Source organism: Ambystoma mexicanum, chromosome 5p (genome assembly GCF_040938575.1).
Source record: "Ambystoma mexicanum isolate Mex_15411 chromosome 5p, UKY_AmexF1_1, whole genome shotgun sequence".
NCBI classification, from domain to species: Eukaryota; Metazoa; Chordata; class Amphibia; order Caudata; family Ambystomatidae; genus Ambystoma; species Ambystoma mexicanum.
In genome coordinates this window covers 644886542-644901552 of record NC_090930.1, presented here as the reverse complement: position 1 = coordinate 644901552, position 15011 = coordinate 644886542, and positions in this window count along the sequence as shown.

The window sequence follows — 15011 nt, the reverse complement described above, 5'->3', positions numbered from 1 at the left end:
GGGAAGTTCCACACACGATTGGCCACGTGCGAGCAGGGTACGTGTATTTCAGGGGTGCGTGGGAAGTTCCACACGCGATTGGCCCCGTGCGAGCAGGGTACGTGTATTTCAGGGGTGCGCGGGAAGTTCCACACGCGATTTCAGCAGGTTACGTGTATTTCAGGGGTGTGCGGGAAGTTCCACACACGATTTCAGCAGGGTACGTGTATTTCAGGGGTGCGCGGGAAGTTCCACACGCGATTTCAGAAGGGTACGTGTATTTCAGGGGTACGTGGGAAGTTCCACACGCGATTTCAGCAGGGTACGTGTGTTTCAGGGGTGCGCAGGAAGTTCCACACACGATTCCATCAGGGTACGTGTATTTCAGGGGTGCGCGGGAAGGTCCACACCCGATTGGCCCCGTGCGAGCAGTGTACGTGTATTCCAGGGGTGCGCGGGAAGTTCCACACGCGATTTCAGCAGGGTATGTGTATTTCAGGGGTGCGCGGGAAGTTCCACACGTGATTGGCCCCGTGCGAGCAGGGTACGTGTATTTCAGTGGTGCGCGGGAAGTTCCACACGCTATTGACCCTGTGCGAGCAGGGTACGTGTATTTCAGGGGTGCGCTGGAAGTTCCACACGCGATTGGCCCCATGCGAGCAGGGTACGTGTATTTCAGGGGTGCGCGGGAAGTTCCACACGCAATTTCAGCAGGGTACGTGTATTTCAGGGGTGCGCGGGAAGTTCCACACGCGATTTCAGCAGGGTACGTGTATTTCAGGGGTGCACGGGAAGTTCCACATGAGATTTCAGCAGGGTACGTGTATTTCAGGGGTGCGCGGGAAGTTCCACACGCGATTTCAGCAGGGTACGTGTATTTCAGGGGTGCACGGGAAGTTCCACACGAAATTTCAGCAGGGTACGTGTATTTCAGGGGTGCGCGGGAAGTTCCACACGCGATTCCATCAGGGTACGTGTATTTCAGGGGTGCGCGGGAAGTATCACACATGATTCCAGCAGGGTACGTGTATTTCAGGGGTGCGCGGGAAGTATCACACGCGATTCCAGCAGGGTACGTGTATTACAGGGGTGCGCGTGAAGTTCCACACGTGATTTCAGCAGGGTACGTGTATTTCAGGGGTGCGCGGGAAGTATCACACGCGATTCCAGCAGGGTACATGTATTACAGGGGTGCGCGGGAAGTTCCACACGCTATTTCAGCAGGGTACGTGTATTTCAGGGGTGCGCGGGAATTTCCACACGCGATTGGCCCCGTGCGAGCAGGGTACATGTATTTCAGGGGTGCGCGGGAAGTTCTACACGTGATTGTCCCCGTGTGAGCAGGGTACATGTATTCCAGGGGTGCGCGGGAAGTTCCACACGCGATTTCAGCAGGGTAAGTGTATTGCAGGGCTGAGCAGGAAGTTCCAAACGCGATTGGCCCCGTGCGAGCAGGGTATGTGTATTTCAGGGGTGTGCGGGAAGTTCCACACGCAATTTCAGCAGGGTACGTGTATTTCAGGGGTGCGCGGGAAGTTCCACACGCGATTTCAGCAGGGTATGTGTATTTCAGGGGTGCACGGGAAGTTCCACACGAGATTTCAGCAGGGTACGTGTATTTCAGGGGTGCGCGGGAAGTTCCACACGCGATTCCATCAGGGTACGTGTATTTCAGGGGTGCGCGGGAAGTTCCACACGCGATTGGCCCCGTGCGAGCAGGGTACGTGTATTCCAGGGGTGCGCAGGAAGTTCCACCCGCAATTTCAGCAGGGTACGTGTATTTCAGGGGTGAGCGGGAAATTCCACACGCGATTGGCCCCGTGCGAGCAGGGTACGTGTATTTCAGGGGTGCGCGGGAAGTTCCACACACGATTGGCCACGTGCGAGCAGGGTACGTGTATTTCAGGGGTGCGTGGGAAGTTCCACACGCGATTGGCCCCGTGCGAGCAGGGTACGTGTATTTCAGGGGTGCGCGGGAAGTTCCACACGCGATTTCAGCAGGTTACGTGTATTTCAGGGGTGTGCGGGAAGTTCCACACACGATTTCAGCAGGGTACGTGTATTTCAGGGGTGCGCGGGAAGTTCCACACGCGATTTCAGAAGGGTACGTGTATTTCAGGGGTACGTGGGAAGTTCCACACGCGATTTCAGCAGGGTACGTGTGTTTCAGGGGTGCGCAGGAAGTTCCACACACGATTCCATCAGGGTACGTGTATTTCAGGGGTGCGCGGGAAGGTCCACACCCGATTGGCCCCGTGCGAGCAGTGTACGTGTATTCCAGGGGTGCGCGGGAATTTCCACATGCGATTTCAGCAGGGTATGTGTATTTCAGGGGTGCGCGGGAAGTTCCACACGTGATTGGCCCCGTGCGAGCAGGGTACGTGTATTTCAGGGGTGCGCGGGAAGTTCCACACGCTATTGGCCCTGTGCGAGCAGGGTACGTGTATTTCAGGGGTGCGCTGGAAGTTCCACACGCAATTGGCCCCATGCGAGCAGGGTACGTGTATTTCAGGGGTGTGCGGGAAGTCCCACACGCAATTTCAGCAGGGTGCGTGTATTTCAGGGGTGCGCGGGAAGTTCCACATGCGATTTCAGCAGGGTACGTGTATTTCAGGGGTGCACGGGAAGTTCCACTCGCAATTGCAGCAGGGTACATGTATTTCAGGGGTTCTGGGGAGTACTACACGTGAATTGCCCGTGTGGGTCCTCCCAGGTGTTCGCTCTACAACCTCCACGGCCCCTGCAGGCAGCCCACACCACGGGGGACTACCCTGCACCTCTGCTCATGTCCCGCAGGCAGCCCATCCACTATGGGCATGCCCCCCAGCCAACCCACATGTCACCTTGCACTTCTGATCAACAATGCATGTCTCCCAGAACCCCCACCCCCCAGCAGTCAGGGGCACCCTCCACCAGGCCCCCACTCATGTCTCCCACCACCCCCAACCCCCAGCAGTGCAGGGGCAGCCTCCACCAGGCCCCCACTCATGTCTCCCACCACCCCCACCCCCCAGCAGTGCAGGGGCAGCCTCCAACAGGCCCCCACCCATGTCTACCACCACCCCCACCCCCCAGCCACCAGGGACAGCCTCCACCAGGCCCCCACTCATGTTCAACTCATGTCTCCCACCACCCTCACCCACCAGCCACCAGGGGCAGCCTCCACCATGCCCCCACTCATGTCCCCCTGCACCCCCAACCCCCAGCCACCAGGGGAAGCCTCTACCAGGCCCCCACTCATGTCTCCCACCACCCCACCCCCCAGCAACCAGGGGCAGCCTCCACCAGGCCCCCACTCATGTCTACCACCACCCCCACCCCCCAGCCACCAGGGGAAGCCTCCACCAGCCCCCCACTCATGTCTCCCACCACCCCCACCCCCCAGCCACCAGGGGCAGCAGCCACCAGGCCCCCACTCATGTCTCCCACCACCCCCACCCCCCAGCAGTGCAGGGGCAGCCTCCACCAGGCCCCCACTCATGTCTCCCACCCCCCCACCCCCCAGCCACCAGGGGCAGCCTCCACCAGGCCCCCACTCATGTCTCCCAACACCCCCACCCCCCAGCAGTGCAGGCGCAGCCTCCACAAGGCCCCCACTCATGTCTCCCACCACCCCCACCCCCCAGCCACCAGGGGCAGCCTCCACCAGGCCCCCACTCATGTCTCCCACCACCCCCACCCCCCAGCAGTGCAGGAGCAGCCTCCACCAGGCCCCCACTCATGTCTCCCACCCCCCGCTCCCCAGCCACCAGGGGCAGCCTCCACCAGGCCCCCACTCATGTCTCCCACCACCCCCAACCCCCAGCAGTGCAGGGGCAGCCTCCACAAGGCCCCCACTCATGTCCCCGATTACCCCCACCCCCCAGCCACCAGGGGCAGCCTCCACCAGGCCCCCACTCATGTCTATCACCACCTCCACCCCCCAGCAGTGCAGGGGCAGCCTCCACCAGGCCCCCACTCATGTCCCCTATTACCCCCACCCCCCAGCCACCAGGGGCAGCCTCCACCAGGCCCCCACTCATGTCTCCCACCACCCCCACCCCCAGCAGTGCAGGGGCAGCCTCCACCAGGCCCCCACCCATGTCCCCTATTACCCCCACCCCCCAGCCACCAGGGGCAGCCTCCACAAGGCCCCCACTCATGTCTACCACCACCCCCACCCCCCAGCCACCAGGGGCAGCCTCCACCAGGCCCCCACTCATGTCTCCCACCCCCCACCCCCCAGCAGTGCAGGGGCAGCCTCCACCAGGCCCCCACTCATGTCTCCCACCACCCCCACCCCCCAGCAGTGCAGGGGCAGCCTCCACCAGGCCCCCACTCATGTCTCCCACCACCCCCACCCCCCAGCAGTGCAGGGGCAGCCTCCACCAGGCCCCCACTGATGTCTCCCACCACCCCCAACCCCCAGCAGTGCAGGGGCAGCCTCCACCACGCCCCCACTCATGTCCCCTATCACCCCCACCCCCCAGCCACCAGGGGCAGCCTCCACCAGGCCCCCACTCATGTCTAACTCCACCCCCACCCCCCAGCAGTGCAGGGGCACCCTCCACCAGACCCCCACTCATGTCTCCCACCACCCCCACCCCCCAGCAGTGCAGGGGCAGCCTCCACCAGGCCCCCACCCATGTATACCACCACCGCCACCCCCCAGCCACCAGGGGCAGCCTCCACCAGGCCCCACTCATGTCCAACTCATGTCTCCCACCACCCTCACCCCCAGCCACCAGGGGCAGCCTCCACCAGGCCCCCACTCATGTCCCCCTGCACCCCCACCCCCCAGCCACCAGGGGAAGCCTCCACCAGGCCCCCACTCATGTCTCCCACCACCCCCACCCCCCAGCCACCAGGGGCAGCCTTCACCAGGCCCCCACTCATGTCTACCACCAACCCCACCCCCCAGCCACCAGGGGCAGCCGCCACCAGGCCCCCACTCATGTCTCCCACAACCCCCACCCCCCAGCTACCAGGGGCAGCCTCCACCAGACCCCCACTCATGTCTGCCACCACCCCACCCCCCAGCAGTGCAGGGGAAGCCTCCACCAGGCCCCCACTCATGTCCCCTATTACCCCGACCCCCCAGCCACCAGGGGCAGCCTCCACCAGGCCCCCACTCATGTCTCCCACCACCCCCACCCCCCAGCAGTGCAGGGGCAGCCTCCACCAGGCCCCCACTCATGTCCCCTATTACCCCCACCCCCCAGCCACCAGGGGCAGTCTCCACCAGGCCCCCACTCATGTCTCCCACCACCCCCACCCCCCAGCAGTGCAGGGGCAGCCTCCACCAGGCCCCCACTCATGTCCCCTATTACCCCCACCCCCCAGCCACCAGGGGCAGCCTCCACCAGGCCCCCACTCATGTCTCCCACCACCCCCACCCCACAGCAGTGCAGGGGCAGCCTCCACCAGGCCCCCACTCATGTCCCCTATTACCCCCACCCCCCAGCCACCAGGGGCAGCCTCCACCAGACCCCCACTCATGTCTACCACCACCTCCACCCCCCAGCCACCAGGGGCAGCCTCCACCAGGCCCCCACTCATGTCTCCCACCACCCCCACCCCCCAGCAGTGCAGGGGCAGCCTCCACCAGGCCCCCACTCATGTCTCCCACCACCCCCAACCCCCAGCAGTGCAGGGGCAGCCTCCACCAGGCCCCCACTCATGTCTCCCACCACCCCCACCCCACAGCAGTGCAGGGGCAGCCTCCACCAGGCCCCCACTCATGTCCCCTATTACCCCCACCCCCCAGCCACCAGGGGCAGCCTCCACCAGACCCCCACTCATGTCTACCACCACCTCCACCCCCCAGCCACCAGGGGCAGCCTCCACCAGGCCCCCACTCATGTCTCCCACCAGCCCCACCACCCAACAGTGCAGGGGCAGCCTCCACCAGGCCCCCACTCATGTCTCCCACCACCCCCAACCCCCAGCAGTGCAGGGGCAGCCTCCACCAGGCCCCCACCCATGTCTACTACCACCCCCATCCCCCAGCCACCAGGGGCAGCCTCCACCAGGCCCCCACTCATGTCCAACTCATGTCTCCCACCACCCTCACCCCCCAGCCACCAGGGGCAGCCTCCACCAGGCCCCCACTCATGTCCCCCTGCACCCCCACCCCCCCAGCCACCAGGGGCAGCCTCCACCAGGCCCCCACTCATGTCTCCCACCATCCCCACCCCCCAGCCACCAGGGGCAGCCTAAACCAGGCCACCACTCATGTCTACCACCACCCCCAACCCCCAGCCACCAGGGGCAGCCTCCACCAGGCCCCCACTCATGTCTCCCACCACCCCCACCCCCCAGCCACCAGGGGCAGCCTCCACGAGGCCCCCACTCACGTCTCCCACCACCCCCACCCCCCAGAAGTGCAGGGGCAACCTCCACCATGCCCCCACTCATGTCTAAGAAACCCCCCCACCCCCCAGCAGTGCAGGGGCAGCCTCCACCAGACCCCCACTCATGTCTCCCACCACCCCACCCCCCAGCAGTGCAGGGGCAACCTCCACCAGGCCCCCACTCATGTCCCCTATTACCCCCACCCCCAAGCCACCAGGGGCAGCCTCCACCAGGCCCCCACTCATGTCTCCCACCACCCCCACCCCCCAGCAGTGCAGGGCCAGCCTCCACAGGCCCCCACTCATGTCCCCTATTACCCCCACCCCCCAGCTACCAGGGGCAGCCTCCACCAGGCCCCCACTCATGTCTACCACCACCTCCACCCGCCAGCCACCAGGGGCAGCCTCCACCAGGCCCCCACTCATGTCTCCCACCACCCCCACCCCCCAGCAGTGCAGGGGCAGCCTCCACCAGGCCCCCACTCATGTCTCCCACCACCCCCAACCCCCAGCAGTGCAGGGGCAGCCTCCACCAGGCCCCCACCCATGTCTATTACCACCCCCACCCCCCAGCCACCAGGGGCAGCCTCCACCAGGCCCCCACTCATGTCCATCTCATGTCTCCCACCACCCTCACCCCCCAGCCACCAGGGGCAGCCTCCACCAGGTCCCCACTCATGTCCCCCTGCACCCCCACCCCCCAGCCACCAGGGGCAGCCTCCACCAGGCCCCCACTCATGTCTCCCACCACCCCCACCCCCCAGCCACCAGGGGCAGCCTAAACCAGGCCCCCACTCATGTCTACCACCACCCCCACCCCCCAGCCACCAGGGGCAGCCTGCACCAGGCCCCCACTCATGTCTCCCACCACCCCCACCCCCCAGCCACCAGGGGGCAGCCTCCACCAGGCCCCCACTCATGCCTCCCACCACCTCCACCCCCCAGCAGTTCAGGGGCAGCCTCCACCAGGCCCTCACTCATGTCTCCCAACCCCCCCACCAACCAGCAGTGCAGGGACAGCCTCCACCAGGCCCCCACTCATGTCCCCTATTACCCCCACCCCCCAGCCACCAGGGGCAGCCTCCACCAGGCTCCCACTCATGTCTCCCACCACCCCCGCCCCCCAGCAGTGCAGGGGCAGCCTCCAGCAGGCCCCCACTCATGTCCCCTATTACCCCCACCCCCCAGCCACAAGGGGCAGCCTCCACCAGGCCACCACTCATGTCTCCCACCATCCCCACCCCCCAGCAGTGCAGGGGCAGCCTCCACCAGGCCCCCACTCATGTCTCCCACCACCCCCACCCCCCAGCAGTGCAGGGGCAGCCTCCACCACGCCCCCACTCATGTCCCCTATCACCCCCACCCCCCAGCCACCAGGGGCAGCCTCCACCAGGCCCCCACTCATGTCTCCCACCACCCCCACCCCCCAGCCACCAGGGGCAGCCTAAACCAGGCCCCCACTCATGTCTACCACCACCCCCACCCCCCAGCCACCAGGGGCAGCCTCCACCAGGCCCCCACTCATGTCTCCCACCACCCCCACACCCCAGCCACCAGGGGGCAGCCTCCACCAGGCCCCCACTCATGTCTCCCACCACCCCCACCCCCCAGCAGTGCAGGGGCAGCCTCCACCAGGCCCTCACTCATGTCTCCCAACCCCCCCACCCCCCAGCAGTGCAGGGGCAGCCTCCACCAGGCCCCCACTCATGTCTCCCACCACCCCACCCACCAGCAGTGCAGGGGCAGCCTCCACCAGGCCCCCACTCATGTCCCCTATTACCCCCACCCCCCAGCCACCAGGGGCAGCCTCCACCAGGCCCCCACTCATGTCTCCCACCACCCCCACCCCCAGCAGTGCAGGGGCAGCCTCCACCAGGCCCCCACCCATGTCCCCTATTACCCCCACCCCCCAGCCACCAGGGGCAGCCTCCACCAGGCCCCCACTCATGTCTACCACCACCCCCCAGCCACCAGGGGCAGCCTCCACCAGGCCCCCACTCATGTCTCCCACCCCCCACCCCCCAGCAGTGCAGGGGCAGCCTCCACCAGGCCCCCACTCATGTCTCCCACCACCCCCACCCCCCAGCAGTGCAGGGGCAGCCTCCACCATGCCCCCACTCATGTCTCCCACCACCCCCACCCCCCAGCAGTGCAGGGGCAGCCTCCACCAGGCCCCCACTCATGTCTCCCACCACCCCCAACCCCCAGCAGTGCAGGGGCAGCCTCCACCACGCCCCCACTCATGTCCCCTATCACCCCCACCCCCCAGCCACCAGGGGCAGCCTCCACCAGGCCCCCACTCATGTCTAACTCCACCCCCACCCCCCAGCAGTGCAGGGGCACCCTCCACCAGACCCCCACTCATGTCTCCCACCACCCCCACCCTCCAGCAGTGCAGGGGCAGCCTCCACCAGGCCCCCACCCATGCATACCACCACCGCCACCCCCCAGCCACCAGGGGCAGCCTCCACCAGGCCCCACTCATGTCCAACTCATGTCTCCCACCACCCTCACCCCCAGCCACCAGGGGCAGCCTCCACCAGGCCCCCACTCATGTCCCCCTGCACCCCCACCCCCCAGCCACCAGGGGAAGCCTCCACCAGGCCCCCACTCATGTCTCCCACCACCCCCACCCCCAGCCACCAGGGGCAGCCTTCACCAGGCCCCCACTCATGTCTACCACCAACCCCACCCCCCAGCCACCAGGGGCAGCCGCCACCAGGCCCCCACTCATGTCTCCCACAACCCCCACCCCCCAGCCACCAGGGGCAGCCTCCACCAGACCCCCCACTCATGTCTGCCACCACCCCACCCCCCAGCAGTGCAGGGGAAGCCTCCACCAGGCCCCCACTCATGTCCCCTATTACCCCGACCCCCCAGCCACCAGGGGCAGCCTCCACCAGGCCCCCACTCATGTCTCCCACCACCCCCACCCCCCAGCAGTGCAGGGGCAGCCTCCACCAGGCCCCCACTCATGTCCCTATTACCCCCACCCCCCAGCCACCAGGTGCAGTCTCCACCAGGCCCCCACTCATGTCTCCCACCACCCCCACCCCCCAGCAGTGCAGGGGCAGCCTCCACCAGGCCCCCACTCATGTCCCCTATTACCCCCACCCCCCAGCCACCAGGGGCAGCCTCCACCAGGCCCCCACTCATGTCTCCCACCACCCCCACCCCACAGCAGTGCAGGGGCAGCCTCCACCAGGCCCCCACTCATGTCCCCTATTACCCCCACCCCCCAGCCACCAGGGGCAGCCTCCACCAGACCCCCACTCATGTCTACCACCACCTCCATCCCCAGCCACCAGGGGCAGCCTCCACCAGGCCCCCACTCATGTCTCCCACCACCCCCACCCCCAAGCAGTGCAGGGGCAGCCTCCACCAGGCCCCCACTCATGTCTCCCACCAGCCCCACCACCTAACAGTGCAGGGGCAGCCTCCACCAGGCCCCCACTCATGTCTCCCACCACCCCCAACCCCCAGCAGTGCAGGGGCAGCCTCCACCAGGCCCCCACCCATGTCTACTACCACCCCCACCCCCGAGCCACCAGGGGCAGCCTCCACCAGGCCCCCACTCATGTCCAACTCATGTCTCCCACCACCCTCACCCCCCAGCCACCAGGGGCAGCCTCCACCAGGCCCCCACTCATGTCCCCCTGCACCCCCACCCCCCAGCCACCAGGGGCAGCCTCCACCAGGCCCCCCCTCATGTCTCCCACCATCCCCACCCCCCAGCCACCAGGGGCAGCCTAAACCAGGCCACCACTCATGTCTACCACCACCCCCACCCCCCAGCCACCAGGGGCAGCCTCCACCAGGCCCCCACTCATGTCTACCACCACCCCCACCCCCCAGCCACCAGGGGCAGCCTCCACGAGGCCCCCACTCATGTCTCCCACCACCCCCACCCCCCAGCAGTGCAGGGGCAGCCTCCACCATGCCCCCACTCATGTCTAAGAAACCCCCCCACCCCCCAGCAGTGCAGGGGCAGCCTCCACCAGGCCCCCACTCATGTCTCCCACCACCCCACCCCCCAGCAGTGCAGGGGCAACCTCCACCAGGCCCCCACTCATGTCCCCTATTACCCCCACCCCCCAGCCACCAGGGGCAGCCTCCACCAGGCCCCCACTCATGTCTCCCACCACCCCCACCCCCCAGCAGTGCAGGGGCAGCCTCCACAAGCCCCCACTCATGTCCCCTATTACCCCCACCCCCCAGCCACCAGGGGCAGCCTCCACCAGGCCCCCACTCATGTCTACCACCACCTCCACCCGCCAGCCACCAGGGGCAGCCTCCACCAGGCCCCCACTCATGTCTCCCACCACCCCCACCCCCCAGCAGTGCAGGGGCAGCCTCCACCAGGCCCCCACTCATGTCTCCCACCACCCCCAACCCCCAGCAGTGCAGGGGCAGCCTCCACCAGGCCCCCACCCATGTCTATTAGCACCCCCACCCCCCAGCCACCAGGGGCAGCCTCCACCAGGCCCCCACTCATGTCCATCTCATGTCTCCCACCACCCTCACCCACCAGCCACCAGGGGCAGCCTCCACCAGGTGCCCACTCATGTCCCCCTGCACCCCCACCCCCCAACAACCAGGGGCAGCCTCCACCAGGCCCCCACTCATGTCTCCCACCACCCCCACCCCCCAGCCACCAGGGGCAGCCTAAACCAGGCCCCCACTCATGTCTACCACCACCCCACCCCCCAGCCATCAGGGGCAGCCTCCACCAGGCCCCCACTCATGTCTCCCACCACCCCCACCCCCCAGCCACCAGGGGGCATCCTCCACCAGGCCCCCACTCATGTCTCCCACCACCCCCACCCCCCAGCAGTGCAGGGGCAGCCTCCACCAGGCCCTCACTCATGTCTCCCAACCCCCCCACCCCCCAGCAGTGCAGGGGCAGCCTCCACCAGGCCCCCACTCATGTCTCCCACCACCCCACCCACCAGCAGTGCACGGGCAGCCTCCAGCAGGCCCCCACTCATGTCCCCCATTACCCCCACCCCCCAGCCACCAGGGGCAGCCTCCACCAGGCCACCACTCATGTCTCCCACCATCCCCACCCCCCAGCAGTGCAGGGGCAGCCTCCACCAGGCCCCCACTCATGTCTCCCACCACCCCCACCCCCCAGCAGTGCAGGGGCAGCCTCCACCAGGCCCCCACTCATGTCTCCCACCACCCCCACCCCCCAGCAGTGCAGGGGCCGCCTCCACCAGGCCCCCACTCATGTCTCCCACCACCCCCACCCCCCAGCCACCAGGGGCAGCCTCCACCAGGCCCCCACTCATGTCAAACTCATGTCTCCCACCACCCCCACCCCCAGCAGTGCAGAGGCAGCCTCCACCAGGCCCCCACTCATGTCCCCTATTACCCCCATCCCCCAGCCACCAGGGGCAGCCTCCACCAGGCCCCCACTCATGTCTACCACCACACCCACCCCCCAGCAGTGCAGGGGCAGCCTCCACCAGGCCCCCACTCATGTCTACCACCACCCCCATCCCCCAGCCACCAGGGGCAACCTCCACCAGGCCCCCACTCATGTCTATCACCACCTCCACCCCCCAGCACTGTGGCGCATCTGCCAGCAGGCCCCCACTCATGTCCAACTCATGTTCCCATGCACCCCCACCCCCCAGCACTGTGGGGCACCTGCCAGCAGGCCCCCACACATGTCCAACTCATGTTCCCCTGCACCCCCAACCCCCAGCACTGTGGGGCACCTGCCAGCAGGCCCCCACTCATGTCCAACTCATGTTCCCCTGCACCCCCACCCCCCAGCACTGTGGGCCACCTGCCAGCTGGCCCCCACTCATGTCCAACTCATGTTCCCCTGAACCCCCACCCCCCAGCACTGTGGGGCACCTGCCAGCAGGCCCCACTCATGTCCAACTCATGTTCCCATGCACCCCCACCCCCCATCACTGTGGGGCACCTGCCAGCAGGCCCCCACTCATGTCCAACTCATGTTCCCCAGCCAACATGTCATCACAATCTAGATCCCTGGTCCCTATGGTCAGCCTCCAAATGCAAAACACCCACCCGAGTATTGCATCCACCCACTCAGAAATGGCAATAACATGATAGAACTGCAATTGCAAGTTTGGAAACAAACACATGTCCCTCACATACACCCAATGGGTGTCAGTGAATCGCAAAACCTATATCATGATATGCATGAAACCAATGAGATGATAAGTTTGTTCAAAAAATATGTATTAAAGAAAACATGAATTGAATCAAAAATAAACTAACAGAAATGGGAATGTAAACAAAGTAAAAAGAAGCATGTCCATGAAAAAATGCAAAACCAAAAATCAGAATCCAAAGGAATGTTGTCCAAAGTCACAGTCCAGAAAATAAAATCCAATGGGAAATTATAATTGAAAGCCAGTGCTCCATGGGTAAATTGTAAAATGAAAAGAAAATCCAACAGTGAACTATGTACAGGTGAACAAGCCAGGGTCCATGATCCCAACAAAAGAAATTAAACCTATCTAACACCACTACCTAATAAAAAATAACTATATACAAAAATGTGGCCCTTTGTCCAAAAGGTCCAAAGAAAATGCAAAAACAAAGGAAACCTAACACTACCTACATAACTATTTACATGGGCAGCGGGCTAGTCCAACAGCTCACTGGATGTTGTCATGGGCCAGGGCATCATCGAACTCCTGTTCAATGGCTTGGAGGCGGGCATGTTCCCTGGCCCCGAGGTCTCGCAGGGATAAAGCAGTGTCCAGCTCCAACTCCCTGCAAAGACCCTCGAGGCACTCAGCCCGCCTCAGCGCCCTCCGCATGGAGTTCTCCGCCCTGACCATTGTGAGCCGTTCCTCCTCTGCCCGCTGCCGCTCCGCATCTGCTGGCCCAACCGCTCCCACACGGAAGCCACTCCCATTCCAGGGTTCTCCTGCCCTCCGACCGATGCCTGCACCCCTGATGTTGATGGCCCCGAGCCATGATGCCTCCCACGTCGAGCCTGCCGCTGCCTCCGACGCAACTGCCTGTGCCAGCACAACAACATCCAGGCTGATGGTATCCACCGACGCCGTCGTGCACGTGCCCTGCCCGATGATGCCGTCACATCCTCCATCTGCTGGGGTCCAGTTGCTTGTGTGTCCACCCCTGCCAGACCTCCGACTCCCGACTGTGGCAGGGATAGGATCCCCACCGAGCCGGCTGCATTGGTCGGGCCAGGTCCACAGGGGGCCCTGGTGGCATCTGGGCCGGAAGACGGCATGGAGAACGACTGGTGCATAGTCTCCACAGAGGAGGAGAGGGACGCCAGATTGGCCGACACATGTAGGAAACCCCCGACCATGGCCGTTCCCAACTGGGCCATGTCGGCACGGTGCTCTCCGTGATGACGTGCCTGCTCCTCCCGGGAAGCACGCACCTCATCACGAATTGCACCTGTGCGCAACGCGACACCAATCAGGACCTTCTCCATACGGCCAGGGGTCCCCTCGTATGCAGGTGGAGGGGAGTCAGATGACATGGACATCCCCCCTACCTGCGGACGGGCCTGGGATGGGGCATCCCTGCTGGTGCATGGTGGTGCAGTCACAGTGTCAGGGCCAGTGACATGCACAGGCCCCTCCACGGCGACCTGTGCTGCCTCCTTCCCCTGCCCCTGGACTGCAACACTTGCACCAGCAGGGATGCCCCCACCAGGCCCCATGTGCGCCTCAGTAGCGGCCTCCTCCTCCTCTGTGGAAACCACCAACCTGCATGGCTCCACCCCGTCTTCCGCCATTGCAAGCCCCTGTGGGGGCTCACCCACCCCTTCCGCTGCAGCCGTGGGGGCATCCCCGCCGATTTGCTCCACAGAGCCGTCACCGCCCTCTTCTTCACGTGGAGCTGTGTAGAGGGAGACATAGAACACAAGCACCAGGGTACTGTACAATGGTCCCCTAGACAGGAAGCAATAGCAGATGAGTGTCACTGTCAAAGATCACTTCCATCATGTCCCTCCACAACACATGGCTCAGTGCAGGTAAAACACATGCGGTAACAGGCATGGCGCATGCTATGGACACTAGCATACATGTTCAAGTGATTCTTGAAACATACACTGTTGTTTTGGAACTCACATGCATCATGTGCCATGCCTATCACATGCACACACTTCACCCTAGTTTCATCCATCTGGCCTCGTACACCACAGACACAGTAGATACAAGGATGACTAGGCTGCATCAGTGAACCTGAACATTGCGACAGACATGTGTCATGCATCCCTGGCATTCACAAGTCACAGACATGCAGGTCAGTCACACAGACATGGACAGCATACATGTACATGGCATCAGCACCCATCCCTCACCCATGTCCAGGAACAGAGACTGGCATGCTTTCATGTGGCCATTCCGAATAGGGCAACCCATGTTGCATTAGAACACATGCACCAACCGTGTTGTTCACACATTACTGGTCTCACATGCATGACGTCCCTGCACACACACATGCAGACATGGCCTATGTCACACATACAGGCAAGTATCAGACAACCAGCACACTGCGACATGCCCTGTCTCACACAGCAATGCTTGGCCACTTACCGCTCAACTCCAGACGGGTCTGCCTCTCAAGGATCTGGGCGTGGAGCGCTGGGCCTACGCGTTCCAAGACCCTCACCTGGTTGGTACTCATGCGGCCCCGGCCCCCCTCCATGAGGCGCCGGGCCTTCAAGAGGGT